Source organism: Nannobrachium achirus (assembly GCF_963921795.1).
Source record: "Nannobrachium achirus genome assembly, chromosome: 7".
NCBI lineage: Eukaryota > Metazoa > Chordata > Actinopteri > Myctophiformes > Myctophidae > Nannobrachium > Nannobrachium achirus.
The window spans coordinates 7,555,685-7,580,884 of NC_137816.1; the positions used below are offsets into that span (position 1 = coordinate 7,555,685).

Sequence of the window (25,200 nt, forward strand, 5' to 3'; positions counted from 1 at the left end):
CTGGGTATAAATGATGTTTTTGAGCGGTGCTAGCCGCTCCAATACATGACTTTCTGTGTATGAACAGTGTTTTTCCATTGTATCAAATACTGATGTCGTATATGTCCCTATCCACATGTCCCTTTTCTGATTGGACAATATAATGATGTGCACATACTGTATCTATACATCATCATCAACATCATCGTCATACTGTGCTGGTGCATTCAAGTATGAGTAAAAGGGGAAAGACTAACACCCAATAGGAGGCTGTAGATGGAGACCAGGAGAACGGCGCTGCCCCAGCAAAGAAAGAGGAAGGAGTCGAAGGAGCCAGGCGCTCCCATATTGTATGAGGATCCTCCGGATAAAACGACCAGCAAAGATGGACGTGCTGCCAACATGAGGATCACCTCCTGGAACGTGGACGGGCTGAGGGCTTGGGTGAAGAAGAGGGGTCTGGATTGGGTGCGGGGGGAGGCTCCGGATGTGCTGTGCCTGCAGGAGACCAAATGTGCCGAGAGGGCCCTTCCTGCTGAGATCACCTCCATGGAGGAGTATCCCCACAAGTACTGGGCTGGCTCTGAGGAGAGGGAGGGCTACAGCGGGGTGGCCATGCTCTGCAAAACCCAGCCCCTCGATGTAACCTATGGCATTGGCAAAGAAGAGCACGACAAGGAGGGTCGCGTCATTACCGCAGAGTTCCCCAACTTCTACCTGGTGACGGCTTACGTGCCAAACGCCGGCCGGGGCCTGGTGCGCCTAGATTACCGCAAGACCTGGGATGTGGACTTCCAGGCTTACCTGAGCGAGCTGGACAAGAGCAAACCCCTGGTGCTGTGTGGCGACCTGAACGTGGCCCACGAGGAGATCGACCTGAAGAACCCCAAAGGAAACAAAAAGAACGCCGGCTTCACCCCGGAGGAGCGGGAGGGTTTCAGCCGGATGCTCGCCGCCGGCTTCGTCGACAGCTTTCGCGAGCTCTATCCTGAGCAGGCAAACGCTTACACCTTCTGGACCTACATGATGAACTCCCGCGCCAAGAACGTGGGCTGGAGGCTCGACTACTTCCTGCTCTCCTCTGCGTTGGTGCCGGGCCTGTGCGACAGCAAGATCCGAAACAAAGCCATGGGGAGTGACCACTGCCCCATCACACTGCACATAGCCGTTTAGGTTACTGTCTGGTCAAAGTGGATGAAAAACCCATTCGTTTTATAGCTGTTGTTGCATTGTTTTCACTCTGTTCTATACACCGTTGTTCTATATACTGTTGTTACCCGACTACTGACACTACAGCCAATGTACACGTCTGAGTGGAGCACCCATTACAGGGGATAAACCCTGATGTTCACTGTTAACGTCTCTCGGGTGAATCACCAAACACACTTATTTCTGTAGATTCAGGGATTAATAATGATACGGTTGTAATTTCCGGACTTGGCTTGGCTCAAACCATAAACATTGTGTCTCTTTTTTACAAGATGTCAGAGAGAGGGCAATGTATGTATGGTAATAGAAAGTCAGTAAACTGTTCCTAAACCTGGTGTTACAGATCAACCCTATTTGGCAATGTTGTAAACAATATAAAGCTGATATTTGAGACAAGCTTTTAATGACTGTCTATTCCAGTTCAACATGCCTTTGCCACAAGATGCACCTGGACAGAATTTAGTTGTAAGGTTATTTATTATACTTGTCCTGAAATGTACCCATACTAATACAAATCACACCCAATGTGAAGTGAGCGGTGGTCGTGCTTGCATAATGTCTTCAGACTAGGATTTGAGTCTAGGATGTACAGGCTATGCTACACACACACGTTTTGCTATGGCAAAACGCTGAGGAGAAAGGCTACAGACATACGACATATGACATCACTAGACAAACATGATGCTACGTACACACATTTTACTATGGCAAAACGCTGAGGAAAAAGGCTACAGAGTACAGACACACGCACAGCCACTCTTAGGAGCGGTTTACCTCTGCTCAAAAATAATATAAAAAAAAATCATACTGTACTTGAACTACTACTCGAAACCACATTGTTTTTCAGGAATAGGATTTTCTAGTGTGAAATGTGAAGTGAGCACCACTAGTGTGATTTTTAAATATATAAGGAAATTACATGTAAATAACCATAAGGTGGAACCAGGACAGAAAGGTGGCAGAACAAGACCCTGGTTAGTCAGTCAGGGACCAATCAGAAGGCTGCTGTACACAATTAGTTAAAAATGAACACTCTTTAAAGTGCAAGTCAAGTGTGTGTGCCTGTGTGATATTAAGGTGGTGCGCAAAATGCACCTAATTGCACCAGCAGAGCACACAAGTAGGGTGATGAGCTCTGTCTGTGGGCATGTGGTAGAGTATGTATGTGGCCATATCTTGTTGGCTGGGCCTTTGGCCAATGAGGGAGCAGCGTGCTCAGTGACATCACCACCAACCAACAAGTGTACATAGTACCACATGCATACATACCCACAGACAGAGCTCATCATCCTACTTGCGCGCTCTGCTGGCACACTTGTTGACTGGGCCTTTAGCCAATGAGGGAGCAGCGTTCTCGGTGACGTCACCACCAAAAAGTACCTCGACAGAGTGCAGTAGGCTGCGTAGGTAGGTAGGTAAGTAGGTAGGTAGGTATGCCAATCAGGGACCAGCATTTCTGGTGGTAGTACTTGTGCGCTAGCCGCAAGTTGGCACCTCGACAGAGTGCAGTTCTAGTTAAGTCTGAATTCAGTGCATGTAGGTTGAGTGTGTGGCAAGTGAGAGAGGGTCACGTGTGTCACTGCGTGCTGTCCACCATAGCTGTTAGATAAGACCGGAGATAAGAGCTAAGTGAAGTCGGTCACACTCTGGTGGACTTGATAGATAAATGGTGTGAAGCCCGTGGTCCTCCCCCTCATTCTTAGCTGCTGCTCCCCTCCTCTCATTTCATTTCATCTTTTCAAACCTCTCATACAGCAGCTCATTATCTCCAAGAGGTTTAACAGTATACCTTCTCTTATTAATGGACGCCCAGGATGGATGGATGGATGGATGGATGAAGGAGGTTGTTTCCTCCATGTCAAAGTTTACAGGGATATTAACTCATATGCTGCTATTTTAAACATAGGCTGAACTGTTTTCCTGCCAAATTGTCCTTACCTTTTAACGTGGGCACGTGCACGCATAGTGCATGATCTGTGCGCGACTCATGTAGTAGACCGGTAGACAAGATGACAGCTTTCGAATAAAAAAATATCCATTGGAATAGACAAATCTGTTGCCAGGCAGTATCCTGCTGTATCCGCCAGTATTTACATAAGAAAACATTGGAAAGAGCCAGCTGTGCGCTATGGTAACACGTGGGCACGTTCGCGCACATAGCAGACGATATGTGCGCAGATCATATGCCAGGCGGGTAGAGGAATCAAACAGCTACCAAATAAAAAAAAAACGCGTGCAGCTCCTTCCTTTGTTTACAAGGAAGCCGGGAGCTATGATTGGCTGTCAGACCGGATATGGAAACCTAGATCCGGTCTAAACAGGAAATACGAACGGATACAGTTAGGAGGCGGGCCTAAAGAGCCAGAATCGGCTATAATCAGCGACCATACTTTTAATCGTTTCATAATGATTAAAGCTAATTAAATTTCCAGGATCGACGGGCATCGCAGAGTGGTACAGCGGGAAATCTCCGGTTTCGACGGGGATCGCAGGAAATGAGTTAATCTCTGACAGCCAAAATCTTGGCCTACTATTTGTGCGTGCGTGCGCGTCACCTCACAGGAGAAAATGAGGAAAATGGCAGTCAATTGTGGGATTGTTCTGTTTGTGACATGGGTGCCTTCCATTCCCTCTGCAAGATGTACCTCTGTCCCTGCAGGTCAGCTATAGACATTGAGGCATTTGTAAATGAATTCTGTCTTATGCCATATATGGAGCGTCCATATGGGCATTGCAAAATATGGGTCAACAATGTGATGTCACAACAGGTCAGCTATAGACATTGAGGCGTTACCTATACTGACTCACTCACTCACTTACGGTCAGGATCTGCTGGGCTCGATAGTAAATGCTCCATACGGTTGCAACAATTTGAGGTATTTTTTACTTTACTGGGGTATTTCCAGTTTTCAGTACTTTTACAGTACTTCTACTCCACTACATCTCAGAGCTTGTACTGTAGATCTGCTATTTTCAAAGGATTTTTATACTTTACAAATTTGAAAACTGGAAATGGGACATTCTGCATAATGAGTACTTTCTAATTTTGGTCATTTAAGTACATTTTGAGTGTTTCTACATTGCAGTGTTGATACTTTTACTTAAGTCAAATATTTGAGTACTGCTAGGGGGTCCTCAGAATGTAAAAGAAAAACTATGGAATACTTGCAAAAAGACTCAAATCTCTCAATGTTCAACAGACATTGATGACAATCAATAGCTTTGAAAGCCTCTCATCAAGTTGCATGGAAGGCTGCCTCACCTCTCTCTCATCTAAGGGGTCCTTGGCCTGAACAACACTGAAGACCCCTAATCTAGACTCATGCACTTGTTAAACATTGACTTGGATAGATGTTATATGCAAGGTAATTTCTTTAGAATAGATGGTAGGTTGTTATTCCAGTCACCTTCATGGCATATATTTGGGGAATTTAAGGAGCCCGTTTCTACTACCGCGACGTGAGGCTATGACGCAATCGCCGTTGCGGTCCAAATCATTAAGCAAAGAGCTGTCGGCGACGGGGTCCTACCTCTTTCACTGAACGCTTTGGTTCCCATGGCGACGCGTCTATGGAGCGGACATTTTAGGCGCAACGTGGAAAGGGACCTTCTGGCGTAGTACAGACGGCTGCTACGGCGGCAGGTTGATCTATTGAGCGCTGATCATTTCCGGTCGCCGTTGTCATCTGCCGTTGCCGTAGCGTTGCTTAAATTCGCTAACTGTTCTTTCAGTGCTGTAGTTCCTTGAACACTTGCCCTATTGTGAATGTTCATGGTTCCGACCTTGCACTTTAAGACATTCTGGGTAACAGTGTCTGCTAATGACTTAATTACTTGTGGAAACGGATTCTCGATGTTGGAAAAACAAATAGCTCTGCAATAGTGTTATTGCTGCAGAAATCAGAGATAGTTACTCTACTGTAATTGATTGTTCTGCAGAGTCCAGTAAGAGTTTGTTTGTTATTGTTATTTTGTTGAGAATGAGCTCGAGGGTCAGACTCAACTGAAGGCTCAACACTGCCTATTATTGGTAAAACATATGAACTACAGCTCCGTACTTTGTTTTGGCCTGCCCAGCAGTGCTATTTGGAAATCATTGTATTATGAGTTGCAGCAGGTGTGTTGCACCAAATTCTGGGCCCTGGTTACAAGGATTCACTCATATTTAGTGCTTAAACTATTGAAAAATAGCAGATATACAAGCTCACGGCGCGGCACCGAGTGCCGCGCTGCGAGCTTGTAGATCTGCTATTTTTGAAAAATCTTGAAAAAAAAAATCGTGAAGGTTTTCTAAGGCTTTCAAAGGTTTTTTGAAAAACCTGTTTCTATGTCAGTGGTGCTCAAACTTTTCATGTGAAGGACCCCCAAAATTAAATGTATTTGGCCACGGACCCCCTCAAAATATCTATTATATATCTATTAGAATATTTAGTTCCAGGGACCCCACAGAAGTAAAATTTGAGTTACAAATAATCGCTTCAAAAATACATACATTCAAAGATTCGCACACATTTTCACGACGTTTCAAAAATAGCAGATCTACAAGCTCTCAGCGCGGCACTCGGTGCCGCGCTGTGAGCTTGTATATCTGCTATTTTTCAATAGCTAAAGTATAAAATAATTAGGCCCCTCCACGTTGGGCCCTGGTAACTCAGTCCCACTTTTCCCCTCCTTGTGTGTCGCCACTGGTTGCAAAGAGTTCACATAATGCTTGAAGTAAATTGGGACAGCAGAATAAATAAGCGGCATCCAGCTCTTCAACACGTGTACAGTACATCATAATTATGCACCGTGGAACACTGAGAATAGCAAGTAATCATTCAATCTAATGTTCTCAGTCAAAAGAAAGAAATGTTCTGAAAACAACTTGAATATCACTTTATTAAAAAATGAGACACAACCTCCGGGGGAGGCGTGCTCAGTTGATTGGGTCCAAAGTGAGTTCCCTTCACTCCAGAGAGGAAGCCACCTGCGGCTCCCATAGCTCTGTCAGCCCCCATCAAAGACTATCAACTCATGACTCATGACTGCAATTCATTACTATTGTCCCCTGCAGTGGTGGAAAAAGTACTCACCAGGGACGTGCTGGGCCCCTGATTCAGCCCGGGAAAAAGAGTTGGAGAGGCCCTCATTGCGCGCTATAGAGAGAGATAGCGCTGCTGCTACTCAAAGATTTGCCATTTCAGATAATGACAAGTGACAAGCCAGTGGGCCAATTACATGAGTTATATTTCGTCGTTGTCGGGTGGAAACCTTGTACGTCCAAAACCATTTTAAAAATGATTTAAACTAGTGAAAACAGCCGATCTACAAGCACACAACGCCTCGCACCGCTTGTAGATCGGCTGTTTTCACTACTTTTGTGCGACAGCCTTGTACGATGCAGCAGGGCTTTGCTTTGCGAAAAAATGTACAAATTTGAAACTTGGAGATACGAGGTTTTCTGCCCGACAGTGACGATTTACTTTGTTGGCCGCACAGACCCCAAAATGGAACGAAGGCCGACATTTTATTTTTATTTGTTTCCTAATGGCCGGCCTGGACCGGCAGGGAATGAACCGGCCGTTCGGGAGTTGTCCCGCTTTTCCCAATGGCCAGCACGTCCCTGGTACTCAACGTTTGTTACCTAAGAAAAAGTATCAATACTGCAATGTAGAAATACTCTGTTGGGGCACGGTCACACCACAGTATGGTTGCCACCGGATTCTGCCAATGCATTTAAATGGGAATGAATTTTTAGAGAAATCTGCAAATGGCAGATTTCTCAACAAAAAAGAATCCGGTCCATTCCCATTGAAATGCATTTGCAGAATTCGCTTATCAACCATACTTTGGTTTGACCGCATGCCCATACAAGTAAAGGTCCGGAATTCAAAATGTACTTTCAAAATGTACAAAAACTAAAAGTACAAAATGTTTGAAAATAGCAGATCTACTGTACAAGCTCACAACGCCAAGTTCTAGTGGAGTACAAGTATTGGAAATTGGAAATACTCAAGTAAAGTACAAATACCTCAAAATTGTACTTTAAGTACAGTACTTGAGTAAATGTACTTTTACACCACTGGTCTCCTGGGTCAATAACGAGCTAGGTAAGACAGCCGCCTGTTTTAGCGCTTCATATACATGGAGTACCTTTAAATATTGACTCCATGATTTCACAGGGGCAATTTAGAAACCTGCTCATCACTGTTTACAGTAATTGTCATTGTTTTAATTAAGGTGTCTTATTGTTTATTACAAAATATATAGGGCCTATACTTTGTTCTTTGCTTGCTTTTACAGTACACAACCTGTTTTATCTTGTTCTACAATTTCAATATGACTCTGTTTTGTTATGCCTTTGGTGGAAATATCGACAATAGCAGAACTCCAAGCTCACAACGCGTCACAGCACAACGCGTTGTGAGCTTGGAGGTCGGCTAGTTTCGATGCGTGATACCACACTGAACTAAGCCTAATCAAGTCATTGATTGATTGATTGAAGACTTTATTAGAAGTTTGCATAGGAAAAGGTACAGTTTCATGACGGTACAGTTCACTGGTACAAGGTCTACTAAAAGGAGATCCATGAAAAGACTAAGCTTATTTCCACTGGAAACCATTGAAGTATCTCATATAACATTGAATGACAGACAAATAGAACACAGTACTATGCAGTAGATATGTAAAGAAAAACAAAAAAGAAGACAGTAAGTCTAAAACAAACAGTATATACAAAGAAGGGGCAGGGGAGGGTAGGGTTGGGCTAGGTTCATTTTTTACCAGTTGCGAACGGCTGCTGCCTGTAAGTGGTTTTTCAGGGCAATTTTAAAAGATGCTAGTGATCCACACTCCTTTATGGCCTTCGGTAAGGCTTTCCACATTTTGGTGGTATAGCAGAAAAAAGAGTTTGGAGATACTGGAGATATGGCGTAACAGCATGGATTTCTACACAGAGATAACAATTTTGTCAACATAAGATGTTGCGTTCAAGTTCAGGAGAGTTTGGACAAGGCAATTCTCTATTGAACGCTGCCTTCAGGTATGGCATGGCAATAGGCTATTTGCATTTCTTTCATCATAGTAAAACCTGCATTCATGATCTGGAGAGGGCACTTTTTACAGACGGAAAAAAGAGCAGGGGCTCAAGTCCCCTTTGAGGTCTATGTGTGCACGTGCCTGCACACACGCATGCACGCACACACATTTTTTTCCCATCAAAAACAGACTTTTAGTGTGGCAGCATCTCCTTGATGTGTTTTCAGATGCACCAATTTATTTGCCTGAGTCCGGGTAGAAATCTGAGATCTTTAATTCCAGGGATGTTCTTATAAACATGCGGACATTAGCATTTCACCAGGTTAGCATTCACCAGTGTTAGTTTTACTGAGGCTAGGGTTAGGTTTAGGTGTATCTCCGTCCCCCCGACTCCGCGCAGCCAATCACAAGCTTCCGCTGCCTTAAAGGAGTAGTTCACCCCCAAATGATTTTTTTTCTATTGATTAGTCACGCCATGGAGACTAGAGTTCAATAATATTTTTAATATCTAAGACAAAAATTTGATAACAATAACTTTACCCCCATTCGTTCCGGATGGGGACCCGTTTCGAAACGGGTCCCCATCCGGAATCAATGGGGGTAAATTTAATCGAATCAAATTTTTGTCTTAGGAATGTGACAAAAAACAAAAAATATTATTGAACTCTACTCTCCATGGCATGAGTAATCAATAGGAAAAAAAAGTCATTTTGGGGGTGAACTACTCCTTTAACCCAGACCTGCAAAAAAACACTCTCCCGTGTCTCCTCACGCTTACACTTTGTAATTCTTAAAAGAAAAGTGCTATACAAATAAAGTTTATTATCATAAAGGTTTATTATTACACTGGCTACACATTCTTGGAGCCAACAGCTGGAGACCGAGTCATGGACGTGTGGACAAATGAGGTCGGCTTTAAGTCCCTGAAAAGGTGCTTGTTTCAACGGTTAAAAGAATACTTCAGAGTTTTGTCTCTTTGAATGCAGTTCTCGCTGGGAGAGGGCAGCGTCTGTGTGAGATCTACTGGGTGCCCATTGTCCAAATGCTGGTCAGTAGTTAAGCCTTAATGTTTGACAACCGCCATTCAGCCGCATTGTGTCCGAAACGTAAGACCAATAGACGCTCCAACGTTCCAACTTTAATACGGTGTGTGTGTGTGTGTGTGTGTGTGTGTGTGTGTGTGTGTGTGTGTGTGTGTGTGTGTGTGTGTGTGTGCAGGGGCGTCACACCAAATTCTGGGCCCTGGGTACAAGGATTGACTGCGGGCCCCCCATGAATGTTCATAGGGGGAGGGTCATTGAAAAGGGTTAGGGTTAGGGTTTCTTTCTATGTCAGTGGTGCTCAAACTTTGTCAAAATGATATGTATTTGGCCACGGACCCCCATCTCAAAATATTTTGTTCCAGGGAACCCCTAGAAGCAACATTTTTTTTTACAGTTACCAATGTTCGCTTAAAATAGTATTGAAAGATTTGCACATTTTCACAACTTTTCAAAAATAGCAGATCTACAAGCTCGCAGCGCGGCACTCGGTGCCGCGCTGTGAGCTTGTATATCTGCTATTTTTCAATAGCTAAAGTATAAAATAATTAAGGCCCCTCCGCCTTGGGCCCTAGTAACTCAGTCCCCCCCCCCCCCCCCCCTTGTGACGCCCCTGTGTGTGTGTGTGTGCGTGCGTGCGTGCGTGCGTGCGTGCGTGCGTGCGTGTGTGTGCCACACATGCCATGGCCTGTGTGTGTACCGTATTCATCTATGGATGTGGATGTTATGGCAGGAAAGACAGGCTTATTTTTAGTTCTGACATCTCCCACCCTACATCACAATGCCTCGCCCGTTCCATGGTTGAGGCAGAAGATTGATGGTCTCTCTTCTCCACCAGCCTCACAATAAGAACCTTTGAGGAGGTTGATCGGCCAATGCAGGCCATGGTGGAATCGGGGGGCCGAGGGGGTCGGCCACCTCTGGCCACCTTTGACCTCACGTCTCAGAATTGGCGTGGCTTTGTGCTTGACTGGACACTCTGACTGAATGGGCATTGGGGCAGGGACACAGCTTGAAAGAAATGTTCCCCCCCCCCTTGTGGCGCTGGCCCAGGGCACCGCTTGGGAACCTTCCAGAGAAAGGAAGAGGAGACATTCAAGGAATGATGGAAAAAAATAAGCTATTTAGACGGACAGATACTATGGGTGAGACAGAGAGGAGGGGGAGGTAGACAGACAGACAGACAGACAAATAGAGAGACAGACAGAGAGAGAGAGAGAGAGAGAGAGAGAGAGAGAGAGAGAGAGAGAGAGGAGGGGGGGGATAAGCAGAGTATTACCTTGTCAGGCAGAAAAAGGACAAAACAATGGATTCAGAAGTAGCTTCCAATTAAAATGTTACATTTCAATAGAACTGTTTCAACCTGTATAGCGCCGGGGTCTTTCCTCACTATAGCCGTCTGCTTTGTGTCTGTTGGCAATGTGTTTGTGGTATTTGACACAAATTAGCTTAATTGGAAACTAGACGGCCATTGAAGCTGTAAAGCTACAACAACAGCTGCATGGATGTCTTAATTAATCTGCATTGATTAAGCATCAGCGTCACGCGTACTCTGTCTCTGTCAGGTTCACCAGCTGAACACTACACACAGGACAGGACCTCAGTCAAGTGCCTTTCATAATAAACAGCAACTTGTGCCACTGTTCCATCAAGGAATTTAGAGGCTTTGGGACGGGAAATTTAAGTTAGAGGCCAATGCACCTCCTTTATTTAATAAAATAAATTAAAAAGAATAACTGTAAAGACATTATTTGTACCCGACCTGCATCATTCCCGAGAAGGCTAGAGCCCGTGGGTAACAACGTTGCATAACTGGGCGCGTGGGCGGTGGGGCATGCATTCCCAACTTGCATTGTTAACTTGATATTTGTGCCACCGCACCAATATAAGTGCCAATATAAGTGCCAGCACAATGCCCATGTACGCCATCAACACAACGTCAGAAGTTTCTGGTATTTAGTCGGTGTAGGTCGCAGTTAGTATGAAAACGTCCACCTCATGTCCGCGTGAGTCACGCTCATGCCCGTGAGTCGCAATGAAAACGTCTGTGAGGCCCGCTAATACACAACATTTCGTTACCTATCGACTTCAGTTCCTCCCTCCCATTCCGGTCACAAAAGGTTGTAAGTAACACATTTGGTGTAACACCTCACTCACATCGGTCTGTGCCGCGTCGCTGATTGGCTGTGGCTTTCATAGACAGAGTGTGTGTGCGTGCGTGCGTGCGTGCGTGCGTGTGAGTGCGCTGCGCGACCTGACAGACGCTTCTCGCCCTTACGCCGCGTTAGTTATGTTATTACTTATTGGCAGTGTGGTAACCGTGGGTACCACAATGGTTACTCTAACAACGGGTACAGCGAGTACTCTGACAACAGGTACGAGTATTGCATTAGCTGGCGGGGCGTGCATTCCCCTCCAACTTCAGAATGGAAGTCAGGTGTGAAAACAAATGTAATACGCTTACGTTTTAGTGAAGCAACATTTGGTGAGGTAACATGTTGTAACATGAGGTTTTAAACCAGCATGTTCAAATAAACCATAATGTAGGAGTGGTGCGCGCTAACTACGCTCTTCATTGACATGAAAAATGAATTGGCGCTTCATTCAGAAAATGGGTAAGTTCCTGGTGGCTGACTTAAGTGTAGGTCTGGAGAACTCCACACCGTCCGCGCTAACACAAACACACCCTTGTGCATAATATCTCTTAGCCCTGACGCAGCAGGTTGGGAAAAAAACACACGTCGACGGGGGCTACACAGGGACCTTAGCCCATTTAGGCCTGGGCATATTGACTGCTTTAACTATTGAAAAATAGCAGATATACAAGCTCACAGCGCTGCGAGCTTGTAGATCTGCTATTTTTTTTAAACTCGTGAAAATATGTGCAAATCTTTGAATATATGTATTTTCAAAGCGAACGTTTGTAACTCAAATTTTGCTTCTGGGTGGTCCCTGGAACTAGATATTTTGAGATGGGGGTCCGTGGACAAATACATATCATTTTGGGGGTCCTTCAAATGAAAAGGTTTGAGAACCACTGACATAGTGGTCTCTCAAGAACAGACAAACTGAGCTCCAGTTAAGTGAAAAGGACCTTTTCTTTGACGATGGCTGGCCAGATTGCTGACATAGAAACATAGGTTTTTTCCAAAAATCTTAGAAGGATTCAAAAGACACTTATAGAATCGGGTCAAAATTCTAATTTTCACGATTTTTTCAAAAATAGCAGATCTACAAGCTCGCAGCGCGGCACTCGGTGCCGCGCTGTGAGCTTGTAGATCTGCTATTTTTCAATAGTTAAAGCAAAAAATAATGAAACACAAATTGTTCTGAATGGGTTAAACATGTTGGCACACGGTCAGGAATGGCACCTCACCACCGCCGACTTTGAAAAGAGAACCTGCCCTGACCTGCCATGCAGCCTGACCGCTTAGAAACATAAACACTGGACTCTTCCTGCCGCTCGGGTTGCATGGATGTGGTACTGAGGGCTGAGGGAGACAGGAGCCAGGGAGTCGGTTTGGGAGGAGGAGGAAGGAGAGAAAGAAATGTCTTCATAAAAGACAAGAATATATTGGTATATGGATTGGTTGAGACCAGGGGCTCCCAAACCTTTTCACCTCAAAACTCAAAGATTATGTGATGTGAATCAAACAACCACTTTTAAGGCCTTTTCATTTAATTTGTTTTTTTAAATAGCTGTCTATGTATAGTACATCCATGTACAAGCTCACAACGGCGATGCATTATTTGTGAACTCCCGGTTAGAAAAAGAGGACAATTGGCCACAAATGGCATTACATTGCATGCCAAAATTACAGATAATACGTTTATATACACAGTATATATATATATATAAATATATATATATATATATATATATATATATATATATATATATAAAATGGCGATACAATATATATATATATATATATATATATATATATATATATATATATATATATATCATATATATATATCATATATATATATCATATATAAAACACACACACACACACACACACACACACACACACACACACACACACACACACACACACACACACACACACAGTATATATACAGTACACAAGACACAATCAATAGTTAACAATATTACGTGTTCTCGGCATATCTCCAAGCAGATGAGAGTGGAATATTAGGTTGATGAATAGTCCTGCTGAGCTGTTGTGACAGAGCTGCCGGCCTGTACACAGTGCCGTGATAAATGACCTTCTTGTCTATGAGTGGAGTCTCCTGTGCCTGCCCTAATGTCCACCTGACACAAGTCCAGCTGCTCCAGGGCCGTTGCTCTCGTTCTAATGCCGCCTCTGACATCATATCGTCGTTGTCGGGTGGAAACCTTGTATGTCCAAGACTGTTCGTTTTGTATTTATCATTTTAAAAATGAACTAAACTAGTGAAAACAGCCGATCTACAAGCACACAACGCCTCGCACCGCGAGGCGTTGTGTGCTTGTAGATCTGCTGTTTTCACTACTTTTGTGCAACGGCCTTATATGATGAAGCAGGGCTTTGCTTTGCAAAAAAATGTATACATTTGAAACTTGGAAATACGAGGTTTCTGCCCGACAGTGACGATTTACTTTGTTGGCCGCCCAGCCCCCAAAATGGAACGAAGGCCGACATTTTATTTTTAATTTTTTCCTAATGGCCGGCCTGGACCGGCCAGGAATGAACCGGCCGTTCGGGAGTTGTCCCGCTTTTCCCAATGGCCAGCACGTCCCTGCCTCTGACATCATATGCTACAGTGTGAAACGTGAAAAGCACACCAACACGGGGCAAAGATACAGTAGATAGATACACACACGCTCACAGATATCGGTGCAAATGGTAGATCGTTTTCATGCGGGCAATGGTATCAGCCTTCTCTGGTTTCATTGCTACAGTATCTGTTTATAATTATATATATATATAGGCCTAATGTGTAGGCCTAAACGTATACACTGCGTCAGGGACGTGCTGGCCATTGGGAAAAGCGGGACAACTCCCGAAAGGCCGGTTCATGGCCATTAGGAAAGAAAAAAAAAAAGAAATGTCGGCCTTCGTTCCATTTTGGGGGCCGGGCGGCCAACAAAGTAAATCGTCACTGTCGGACAGAAACCTCGTATCTCCAAGTTTCAAATGTATACATTTTTTCACAAAGCAAAGCCCTGCTTCATCATACGAGGCCGTTGCACAAAAGTAGTGAAAACAGCCGATCTACAAGCACACAACGCCTCGCAACGCGAGGCGTTGTGTGCTTGTAGATCGGCTGTTTTCACTAGTTTAAATCATTTTTTAAATGATAAATAAAAATTGAAATGGCAAATCTTTGAGTAGCAGCAGCAGCGCTATAGAGAGCAGGCATTGACACTAAGGCTTGCCCACCTGCCCCCGGCAGGTAAATAAAACTGTCGGGCAGGTGAAGTTTGCTTTCAGGTTGCCCGACCGGGCAAGTGCTCATTTGAGAGGGGACACAACCGTTTATAAACACAACACCAGATATCTGTCTAAACACCTGAACATGGCCAGCGCTCTCTGTCTTCTGGTCTGTGGAATGTAAAATAAGAGCACTGTTAACCTATAATGTGCCGTTCTTACTGTTGCTACTAGGGCTGTCACAATTATTACATAATCGTCTAATCGTGATTATTTGACATAATCGTGATTATTTTTCATAATCATCATAATCGTTTCCAGTCAAAAATAGTGGAAATAGCAGATCTACAAGCTCACAACGCGTCGCATCGCGACGCGTTGTGAGCTTGTAGATCGGCAATTTCCACTATCAATGTTCTTTTTTATGTATAAAGTTGTCAAATATGTCAGTAATTTCTTTGTATATTTAGGTTATGTGTCATATCTACCATGTGCAACTTCAAAGCCTAAAAGCCAAACAGAAATGTAATTGTCAACGACAAAAAACACAATTAAATCGTTAATCGCAATTATTTGAGAGAAAATTAATCGTCATGTAAAATGTCATAATCGTGACAGCCCTAGTTGCTACACTTAAAAATATAGAATAACTATAGACATATTCAATCATAGCTATGTAGGTATTTGGATTTGGAGGTATTGAGGTATGAAATGTATTTTTATCGCACAGCCCCAGACACTAAATAAATCAGTGTTAAATTGAGCTGTATTTAAAATCTTACCTATCAATTTATAATGGACAATTAATTTTCGGGCAAGTGAGCATGACCTTTGGGCAAGTATAACATGACCTGTACTTGCCCGACGGACAAGTGCCTCTGAGACCTTAGTGTCAACCCCTGGAGAGAGATCTCTCTCTATAGCGCGCAATGAGGGCCTCTCTTTTTCCCGGGCTGAATCAGGGGCCCAGCATGTCCCTGCACTGCGTTCTATTTATGATGTAATGGCAATACGATAGAAGTGCACTTAAGAATATTTCCACAAACAGGATATTTCTTAGGACACATAATTCGTGGTGTTGGAATGTGCATGCTGTACCCTGAAGCCCTTCCGTTCCCCAGACCTGGAATATCTTTAGCACAGTAACTGTTATTGCCGTTTGCATCATCCACCCACGAGCCAACACAGGCTACAGCATTGAGATAACTGCTTATGGTGATCAGTGAACGGGAGACTGCACAACCTGACCCTGCTTTTTACTGTGGCAGGAGATTTTTAAACGGGGCTAACCTGAAGAAAGTGCTCCCGAAATAGTTTCACATTATGAGCAACACTCAAGGGGAATGGACACTCTGGCTCATACTGAAACATGAGCCAGCCACTGTGACAGAGGTTCAATGCTGTGCCTGACCAATCAGATTCTATGATACCAGAGTGTTTTGTTCAGGTGGACTGGGAGATGTTCCGGCATGCCTCTGGGACTGGGGCGTCAATTGGGTATGGCAGGGGTATGCAGCTGCCATACCCTGGGTCCAGGAGGGAAAATACAAGTTACTTTTAAATATAAATCCAGGAAAGTCTCTTTGTCTATCTGTGCTGGTTATAAATTACAGTAAAATAACTACAAATGCTAAATTTTACAAAATGGTCACTTTAACAAGGTATTATAATTATATTCTCCACACTTTCTCCCCATCTTGACAGAATGGTATATTCCCAGGTTCCGCAGGTCAGCTGCACAGGTGCAATGCATTATTGTTAGTTGTGGCACGTTTACTAACATGCTAAGTTTAGCTGCACTTGAACGTTCCAGGCTGACATATCCAGCCCAAGAAACCGTAAAAACGGGGGAAAAAAATAAAATGTAGTTCTTAAAATAAATGTATCATGCCTGTTGCTAAGGTTGCTAAGGTCTTGCGCGTGCAAGACACCAGTCATGTTACCTTAGCTTTTTCTGAACTGACCCCACTGCTCTGGGAATAACGTCAGCGAGTTCTCAGTACACAGTCAGTGGCTTTACCGGTAAGCACACCATGATCGCTCTGCTCCTTCAAGAGACTAATTAGCTCTGAAGTACAGCTCATTAAATTTTTATTATTTCTTGTCCTGCATTACACTGTTGAGGATTTGTGTTGTGTATTTTGTTATTGTTGATGGTGTTTCAAGTGTGCAGTCTTTACCCTGTTGTATCTACACTACTTGGCTTGCCCTGTAACTGTATCTTAAACTGCTGTGTAGCCTTTGGCGACTGAACGTCCCTTGCGGGATCAATAAAGGTCTAATCTTATCTTATGTTTCCTTGTACGGTACACATCTCAGAGGACCTGACATGGGCCACACACGTCACGCACGTGGCAATCTCTCGAGACAAGAGTCAATGATGACTAGGCCATTGAAAAGGACAAGTGGGCGGTCCCTTTTCGTGACGATGGCTAGCCAGAATGCGCACGTGGTGAAGATGGTTCAGCGTCCGTATGTACTGACTGAGCAGTGGTGTAAAGTAACTAAGTACAGTACAATTACGCAAGTATAACCTCTTATACTTGACTTGACTTCAGCATTTCCAGTTTTCTATACTTTTACTTCTACTCCTACAATTCTACTACTACAATTATTTGAATTACTTTGTAGATTTTGATTATTATTACAATACAAACATTACCCACTTCAACTCTATACATTCCGGTCATTTGTAGATCTGCTATTTTCAAAAGATTAAAAAGAAAGTGAAATGGGACATTCTGCATAATGAGAACTTTTACTTTTGTACATTTTGATACCAGTACTTTTGAACTTTAGAATAGCAGTATAGATATGTTTACTTAAGTAAAAAAAAATAGCACTTTTCCCACCAATGGTACTGAGTCAAAGGGCTGAAGAAATGCAGCAATGAGCCTCCGCAACCTCAAGACGTCCTACAACAGGACCTTCCAACAGTGTCCTGCCTGGTGTGGGAAGTGGCTACAGACAGTGGTGTGGATGGCCCGGCACATCATCAGAGGTGAGCTTCCTTCTCCTCTAGGATACATGCCAAGTGGTGTGTTGCCAAGGCTAAGCAGATCATCAAAGACATTTACCACCCAAGCCATAGCGGCCAGGGGCTGCAAGAGGTTTTACCGAGTTGCAAATACTCGAAAACAAAGGCGACATGCTTGAAACACACATTTGAATATGGTTGCACTTGCAACCTTCACTTAAGCTAACGGCCATGTCAGTCACATGGGCTCCCATTACAGTGTCACTGTCACTTTAGGACTGAATATACACATTGCTTACATATATATCTGCTGCTATATGATTACAATTGATTATGATTGATTTCTATGGTACCCAGATAAGACAATGCAAGTAATCTGGAGCGACAGGGGTCTTAATAGAATCAAGTCAGCAGGTTATGTCTTTTTCTCGTGCTACACACACGTAATACCAGATACAGTATCTTGAAGGTTAACAAGCTGTTCACAGTTTGTCCTGTAATACTATTCCCTTCAGTGGTTACCAATGTTTTAGGACATGGCTAATGCCAAGTTAGTAGGTTAAGCAAGGTTTTGAAAAACAGCCGAAACAGCAATTATTATAAGAGACGTTTTCTCTCTTAGTTACAACAGTGACTATCTTGTATGGGCTCAATTCACACAAGAAAATGATTTTATAACAGACTTCTGTTATTCCATTTGGGCTAAGACGCTTTTCATTTAGCGTCGGTTCAGCCGTGATTTCAGCTCCATCATCAGTTCAATAAAGCTATCTTTACCCCCAGCAGTCTGCACGCTGCCAAGCATCTTCAAAAAAGGAAAGGAAGACTCCAAATTTCCTTCGGCACCTTTCAGAAATGAAAACGAGTCTGAAGAAAATCACTTCCAAGTTATAACAGGGAAATGAAATGTTTTACATGTATTGATATTGCCCGACAAGCCTGTTCAGAAAGGATTAACATATGGGAGACATCTTTTTTTCCTTTATGTTCCAGTTCTCTTTGAACTTTCTCATGGTGCTAACAGGATAAACCCTTGCTTTTTTAAGTGGAGGACGAGACTTCCTCTCGATAGGCACCCAGGAGGATTTTCTATACTGTGGATTCGAGCGGCTTTCAGCCCGTCAAAACCTTAATGTCGTCTTTGACAAGCGTAAAGCTGTCGCTGTAGATATAAACTGTTTGACAGTGTGCACATGTACATTCTGTGGGTGAAACGTACGTGCATCTGGTGTAAGGTAGGGTAAGGTAAGGTAAACTTTATTGTCCACAAGGGAAATTTAGCTTGGGCTTTCACCCCTGCTGCAGCCACACATAAAACATCAATGACAAAGACATAATAGAAATACATACAGGGGGGGACACAACATTACACAGTGCACAAAAAGGTAGTTGATCTAATGTCACAATCAATGCTGTTTCAGAGCCTCGTTCAACATTTTAGTTGACGCTGGTACAAGGGATTTTTTAAACCTAACATAGTTCCATGTAGGTTCACTGTACCTTCTGCCAGAGGGCAGGAGTACAAATTCTCCATGTAAAACATGGGTAGCATCGCTAACTATTTTTTGAGCCTGTCTTAGTGTGGTCTGCTCATAAATGGACTGCAGAGAGGGGAGTTGTCTTGCTCCTATGATCTCCCCTGCAGTCTGAACCAATCTGAGCAATTTGGACCTCAGTTGCACTGAGAGATTACCAAACCAAACTGTGATGCCAAATCTGACCAGGCTTTCCAAAACCGCTCGATAGAACACTAACATCAACCTTTGGTCAACACCGTGAACCCTCAGAGAAAGTGCAGTCTTTGCTGTAGTTTACTACAGAGACTGTCCACGTGTGTATTCCAAGTTAGTGAGTTCTCAATACAAATGCCCAGGTATTTATATGAGGTGACCTGTGAGATGGTTGAGTCATGAATGACCACAGGCCTGTGGTCACCAACACTCATAGGGTCGAACACCATCTCCTGTGTCTTTCTAACATTGAGAACAAGGTGGTTTTCATCACACCATTTAACAAACCTCTGTACCTCTAATAGGTAGTCAGCTACATCCCTATCCTTATCAAGTAGGGCTGATATGGAAGTATCATCAGAGAATTTAGTGTGTGCACCTTTGTGCACTGTGCGCTTCTTATCCTGGAAGGAACACTACAGGCTCTTGGAGCTCCATGGTTAGAAATGAGTATGGTCCCAGCCCCAGGCCAGTGGTGCCCAAACTTGGCAAAAATCTACCGGTTCACAGGCCGCATCCCGAGGAAGCGGCATGGTTACATCTATTGTCTACAGCAAGGAGTCTTTTGAATAACACACCATTTAGTCTTAGTCCTGTCTTAGTCTTCTGAAATTGTTTTAGACTAGTCTAGTCTTAGTTGACTAAATATCAAAATATTTTAGTCTTAGTCTTTTGGGATTAGTTTTAGTCTTTTAGTCTTTGTCTTTTAGGCTAAAGTCTTTTGGGCAAAGTGGCTTGTAGATCGTCTAGATTTCAATGTGTTTGTTGCCCACATAATGCAAATAATGCTCTGGCCCATTCATAAAACACATGTGCACTGTTAAATGTCAGTATCATATATCACTCACTGAATGTCAATCAAAAATACATGCACATGTGTGAACTCGTATAGGCGCACACAGGGTATGTCCATGATGTATTGTAAACAGTATACGCCCCTGACTCGACTCTCTGCTGAAATTAATATAGAATCCTTGTCTTGAATTGAGCAGATACAGAGGCTTCAAGGTTCCAATTTTTATGAATTTATGAGGAATTGATTATTGTGGATCCACCAAACCAAATGTCTTCAGCTGTGTCATCTATATGTCTGTACACATGGCAAGACTTGTCCCTGTCCATGGCAAATGCTAGATTTAGTTTTTACATAACATTTTAAGGTTCTTTGATCACAGGACCCCATTACTGAACATCAGTCTCCAGGTTTTCTTCAGAATATGTTATGACACCGATTTACTATGACACTATATGGCACATAAGGAGTCCACTAGTACAGGGGTCTTCAAAGTTTTCAGGCCAAGGACCCCTTAGTTGAGAGAGAGATGAAGCAGGGACCCCCACAACCTTTTCATAGATTCCATATAGTTTCATTGTTTGACAGCAATGATCATCAGTGCACTGTGTTTGTTTTCAGATATTTAACCACTTGAACCATCAATACTTAAAAAACTTGACCTTTCACTCTGTACTTAGTCTGCTCTTTTTCCCCTCTACACCAAAGCTTTTTGCTGAAAATAGCCGATCTACAAGCTCGCTGCGAGGCGTTGTGAGCTTGTAGATCTGCTATTTTTGGCTAAAGTTCTCAGAATATGGACACTAGAAAAAAGGTCTCTATCACACAAAGATTTGGAGGACCCCCTGTAGTAACTCTGAGGACCCCCTTGGGGTCCCGGACCCCCTGTTGAAGACCCCTGCACTAGTACATTGGTTTCTCAAAGTTTTTTTTTTCAAGGACCACCAAGGACCACTCTAGAGGGTGAAATATTTTCTTTTCTGGACATGAGGCGAGGGGGCTCCGAGTGTTCCCACTAATGAAATTAGGCTTTCAACATCTTAAAACCATCTTTGTTTTGGTGAGTAGTGAAAGTGTATTTTTTATTTTGACTACAGACTGAGCAGCTACTCAGGGGCTACTCAGCGGCCTGGGAGTACTCCCAACGCTATGGGCCAGAACAAGTGATGACCCCTGCCCCAACGTCAATTAGTTGAATGAATATGAAATACAAGATGTCCGACAATTGGTATTATCTGAATCAAGGGTTTTCAAACGTTTTGACTCAGGGCACCCCTGTAAATAACTTTTTCATCCACGGCACTCCTGAATTACACTTTTAATTTTTAGAATCTTACATCCTATTGGAGAAATATCCGTTTCCATCAGAACTGACTGAAAATAAGAGTTATACTTGACGTTTAACCACTTGAAACCCCAGCATGCCTATTCTGGGGGGAAGGTTCACCAAAAATAGCCGATCTACAAGCTGACAACGCGTCGCGTTGTGAGCTTGGAGATCTGCTATTTTTGGAGTTGTCGTAGATGGGAAAATAACTAATCAAACAAAGTGCAAATCAGGTCTGGTTTACTAAGCTAATGAAGTGATATTGATATAGTGATATATATTGATGAATTCCAAATATTATCAAATTATCTCACGGCACCCCTGGACTGGCATCACGGCACCCCAGGGTGCCTCGTCACCCACTTTGAAAACCCCTGATCTGAATATATTTACTAGCAACTTTCATGTCAAAACAATTTCTCTCTTAGTTGTTGTGATCAGCAACGTAGCTAAAGTGAACAAAGCTGTACTCATGGCAGACGACCAACCTGCGTGTTCACGAGCCAGAGCAAATAGACTTGTACTCTGCACACTAAATCTCATATAGCCTGGAGGAACGACTGCTCTGGGATTGGCTAGTGCATTGTTAGGCCAACTGACAGACCAATGCGGTAACGTCATCAATCTGTGACTCAGTCAGTCAGTCAGTCAGTCAGTCAGTCAGTCAGTCAGTCAAAGACATGTCCATAGGGCTATAGGGCCTTTCTGTGTGGAGTTTGCATGTTCTCCCCATGTCTCCTAGGGTTGATACCCTCACAAAAACATGCAGTCATCCTGGTCTCAATAATGCCTGCCCCTGGCCAGCCGGGGCGCCTGATGGAGGGGAAAGGAACTGGTTGGAATAACGTGTTCCTTCCACGCGCTACGTCCAAACTAGGGAAATCTCCACTGTCAGGTGAAAAGAAGCAACTTGGACTCCTCATGCATAGAAGGAAGCATGAGGTCAGTCCGTTGTCTCCCCAGGCGCGGCAGAGGGAGAGCAGAGCCCAGGATTACATAGGCAATTGGCACTGGGTGAAAAATGGGTTGCAAAATCGTGGGATAAAAATTATAGATAAAAAAAGTCAGTCAGTCAGTCAGTCAGTCAGTCAGTCAGTCAGTCAGTCAGTCAGTCAGTCAGTCAAAGACATGCCCATCTGTAGTGCTGGCTAATGATCGTCCTGTTTTTCAAAAACTTCTGACAAATAAGAAAAGGAACAGACAAGACATATGTGGTGATGAAGACAACAGATGAAGGCATTGGAAGGTTTTTGTATATTTTTCATTCCATCTAACCCTAAGAAGGAATATCATAGCATGGATGTACTTGGATGGAACCAAGCAAGGAGAACTCTGTTTAATATACCGAATGGGTCAGTATGTATTCCATGAGTGATGACAAATTGGCTGTATAGACAGAATGTCATTGATTTGGATGAACAATACCAGAGCAGATCTGCTAATGGGCCAAAGTACTGTATATAGGCCTACAGCAGGGTTCCCCAATTAGTTCCCCAAGGGCCGAATTATGTCTAGGCTACCAAACCGAGGGCCACAACATTGCAGGGGGCGACGGTTGGCGTTCCCACTACTCCAGCGACAGTTTTCGTCGTTGTCGGGTGAAAATCTTGTATGTCCAAAACCATTTGTTTTGCATTTATCATTTTAAAAATTATTTAAACTAGTGAAAACAGCCGATCTACAAGCACACAACGTGCTTGTAGATCTGCTGTTTTCACTACTTTTGTGCGACGGCCTTGTATGATTTGCGAAAGAACGTACAAATTTGGAGATACGAGATTTCCAGCCAACAACGACGATACACTAGTGTTGTTGCTGCTCTTATACCACCATTATTACTGGGGTTGGTGGGGGCCAGACAGTAGCACCCCGCGGGCCGCAAATGGCCCGCGGGCCACCTATTGGGGAACCCTGCATCTACAGAAAAGAACTTGAATGGCCGTAAACATGGAGACCCTCTAATCCAGTGCAGTCCACTCCACTAAGTGTTCCAGCAAGACAAGGAGCATAAATAATGACATCTAATGATAGAAGCTAGTTAGACCTCCAGATGTAGGTCCCACAGTGGTGCTGCGAGGCAGCGAGACATCCATCTCCAATTCCTGTGTTTATTTTAGGGCTTCGCTCGCCGTACGTTGCCCCAGCCCCATGCAGCTGGTCTGACTGCCTGCCTTTGTTCAGTTGCATGGGCTCCCGGTCCTCCCTTCCAATTCCTCAAAACTCCTCCACTCCCAAGCAAGCAGCATGCCTGTACTTTTATTTTTCCTGGCAGCGATCACCTCCTGTAGTTCTGTCAGTCTGTCAGTGAAAAGCACAAATACTGTGGGAGAAGGAGGGGATGGAGAGAGAGAGAGAGAGAGAGAGAGAGAGAGAGAGAGAGAGAGAGAGAGAGAGAGAGAGAGAGAGAGAGAGAGAGAGAGAGAGAGACACTTCACCATGCAAATCACAACCAGATGCCCTTTCCCTCGGTCCTCGTCTCCTCTCCTCTTCTCCCCTTTACTTAACTTTCTCTTCAATTTCCTTTCGCTCCTCAGCGCAGTTTCAGAATGTAAAAGTTGAAAGCATGCACTGTCCAGAGTCTTACTGCTGTAAGACTCTGTGTAAAGCTTTGCCCCTCTGGGTGCAACAACATCCTTGAATCAGAAGAACCCACAGAGTCTGGAAATGTAAAGGATGGAAGCCGTAAGGCAGGGTAACTGGTGTCCATTTCTCTCTCTGTCTCTCTCTCTCTCTCTCTCTCCCCTTCTCCCGATGTCAAGTCAGCCTCTCTCTGCATATTCTCTCTCCTTCTTTCTCTCAAAGTGAAAAGGCCCAGATATTTGCCCAAGGAAGTAAAGCGAAATAGGAAAAGTATTTCTTGGCTTGGCGTGGTCGGTCGGGGCAGCATGTCTCCCTCGGCAAGAGTCAAATCATATCCAGATGGGAGCATAGAAAAAAGGAAGGAGTCATGGATTAGCTGGAGGTAGCTGCCATGTAAATGGATGTTTCCTGTTTGTGTTACTCCGTTAAAAGACTGGTCTATTCGGAGAGAGGGAGAAGAGAGTGTCTTTATTATGGCAACCGATGGCACCCGTATACCCCCAAATAACAACGACCAGTCAGGCAGCCACAGCAGCACGCCATAATGTCACAAGATCAGCATTCTTCATCGGGAAGGCCTCTCTTCTTTTACAGTCTCTCTCCGTAATGATTAGAGGACAGCACGCTCTGCGGTGAGGGCCCACCAAAGGGCAGGGCAAATATTATGGAGGTAATTGGTAGGTAAATAGAAACATCCATTTGTTACTAAGGTAGTGCTAAGTATAGGGCAACAAATCAAACTTTGTGCCAAGGATAAGTAGGATGTACCTAGTGCCCTCTGTTACTTTTTTTTAACTTCTGCCAGACAGACATTGCTATCATATGATACAATCACTTTGAGCAAAATACCATTGACATTGGCATATAGTCAATAAGGAATGTCATCCTTTGCTCTTGGGTAAGAAATATAGTTTGTGATTCCCCCACCACACACACACGCACGCACGCACGCACGCACGCACGCACGCACGCACACACACACACACACACACACACACACACACACACACACACACACACACACACACACACACACACACACACACACACACACACACACACACACACACACACACACACACACACACACACACACACGCACACACACACACGGTAAGATGGAGGTCACAGTTTGCCAAACAGACCTCTTTTCCCTCTGAGTTC

At 43.9% G+C, this 25,200-nt stretch overlaps 1 pseudogene across 1 annotated transcript; it reads left to right on the forward strand.

The window, feature by feature from the left end:
- The first annotated feature begins 212 nt into the window (after positions 1 to 212).
- Positions 213 to 1,152, forward strand: LOC308288474 (DNA repair nuclease APEX1-like; annotated as a pseudogene). Its single transcript has one exon. The product of its transcript is annotated as a DNA repair nuclease APEX1-like (transcript).
- Positions 1,153 to 25,200: the final 24,048 nt, after the last annotated feature.